Source organism: Balearica regulorum, chromosome 5, assembly GCF_011004875.1.
Source record: "Balearica regulorum gibbericeps isolate bBalReg1 chromosome 5, bBalReg1.pri, whole genome shotgun sequence".
In the NCBI taxonomy this organism is placed as follows: domain Eukaryota; kingdom Metazoa; phylum Chordata; class Aves; order Gruiformes; family Gruidae; genus Balearica; species Balearica regulorum.
This window is the reverse complement of record NC_046188.1, coordinates 1,913,193-1,915,018: the sequence shown is the minus strand read 5'-3', so window position 1 is coordinate 1,915,018 and position 1,826 is coordinate 1,913,193. Positions and strand designations below refer to the sequence as shown.

Sequence of the window (1,826 nt, the reverse complement as noted above, 5' to 3'; positions counted from 1 at the left end):
GCAAGTTCTTAAATACCTTGTTTAACAGAGAAAACTTTTCCAGAGATTTGTACCAATTTTGAAACATAACTTTTATGTTGCAAAAGCCATTAAAATCCTCCAGCTGAAAAAAATTGTTAGATTTCTAAAATATTATCACTATGTGCAGGCTAGCAATGAGGGCAGTGGAAGATCAGAGACCTGAAATGCAAACGCTCAGCCATCAAGTGCCAAGCTTTGTGCAGTGGCAGTATCGTAGCCAATGAGGTTGGTCCGAGGGGTGATTATTGCTAAAAAATCTTATCATCAGAGGGCTGGAGCACCTCTGCTATGGAGACAGGCTGAGAGAGTTGGGCTGGTTCAGCCTGGAGGAGAGAAGGCTGCGGGGAGACCTTAGAGCCCCTTCCAGTCCCTGCAGGGGCTCCAGGAAAGCTGGAGAGGGGCTGGTGCCAAGGGCAGGGAGTGACAGGCCAAGGGGAATGGCCTGAAGCTGCAGGAGGGGAGATGGAGATGGGATGGGAGGCAGAAATCCTTCCCTGTGAGGGTGCTGAGGCCCTGGCCCAGGGTGCCCAGAGAAGCTGTGGCTGCCCCTGGCTCCCTGGCAGTGTTGAAGGCCAGGTTGGATGGGGCTTTGGGCAACCTGGGCTAGTGGAGGGTGTCCCTGCCCATGGCAGGGGGTTGGGACTGGGTGGGCTGTGAGGTCCCTTCCCACCCAAACTATTCTAGGATCCTGTGGAACAGGTGCAGTGTATTCTTGCTTCTCATCAGTGGCCATGGGGCTTTAAGGTGGCATGGGTTAGGGGAGAGGATGGACAGCTGGGTGAAGTCCTACACTGTGTTATCAGGACAGAGGAAAAGGGTGTTTGAGAGCTTACCTCAGAAATAATTGGATGTGGTTTTATGGGTATGTCTGCAGTAGGACCTCAAAAAGTATTTTCATTTTATCTTTGTTTCAAACTCTCTTGTGTTTGTGGGCTCCATCTGCAGCCCAAATAAACTTGTCAGGGCAACTCACAATACTGAAACCATTTAGTGTCCATTTTATAAAACAGTTTGAATGACAGGGTCAGTGCTCTCAGAAGTGCCCTAAGATAGGAAGATCTCTGTTCCCTGGCAAAGTCCTGTATATGAACTAAATGTTACAGATGCTTTGAATTGTACCCTGTGCTCTGACAGCAAAATGTCCATGGTGATCGCTTGTGAGTCTACGCGAGCGTCTGGTACATGCTGGTGAAATTTGTTATACTTAATAATTGAATTGTTAGTAACACAGGTACATGGTTCTTGGCAATTTATGTAGTCTTATGGTTCCTGGCTGACTGCTTAAGAATAACACGTTTCTGATTTTCCTCTCCAAGGTGAACTCGACCTAAAAAAGAATTTAGATTAAAAGTAGTAATCTAGTACTCTCCAAATTCTGAACGGTGATAACTTACATTTTATCTCCTTCTGACTATATTGTATTTATGAGTCTAGATAACTTGATTTAGTTTTTGAAATTTAACTAACACTTTGGCAAAGTTATCTTTTGTGCTGTCAAAAGAACCAATGGGAATAGTCTGCCCAGCATGCCTTAGTGTTTAAAATACATTTAAAAATAACGTAATCTGTATTTCTTTGAAAAACCCAAGTGTATAATTAAAGCACAGATTACGTTAAAAACAAGATCAGTTAGTGTGACCTTCTGACTGGAAGAGGTAGAAAACAATATCTACCTTCCTTCAAGTTTCTCAAGTCTCATCCTTTTTTGTTGCCCAAAAGAAGTTGAAACTGCAATAACAAGGAGAATTAACTGCAAAATGAGGTTCTTCGCATGACCTGCCCACATTCTCTATTAATAAGAAGGA

The 1,826-nt window shown here is 43.9% G+C and overlaps 1 non-coding gene across 1 annotated transcript; it reads left to right on the top strand.

The window, feature by feature from the left end:
* Positions 1 to 212: 212 nt before the first annotated feature.
* On the top strand, positions 213 to 288 carry LOC142602227 (U4 spliceosomal RNA). The gene has a single exon (XR_012835907.1). It is a non-coding gene; the product is annotated as a U4 spliceosomal RNA (small nuclear RNA).
* The last annotated feature ends 1,538 nt before the right edge of the window (positions 289 to 1,826 follow it).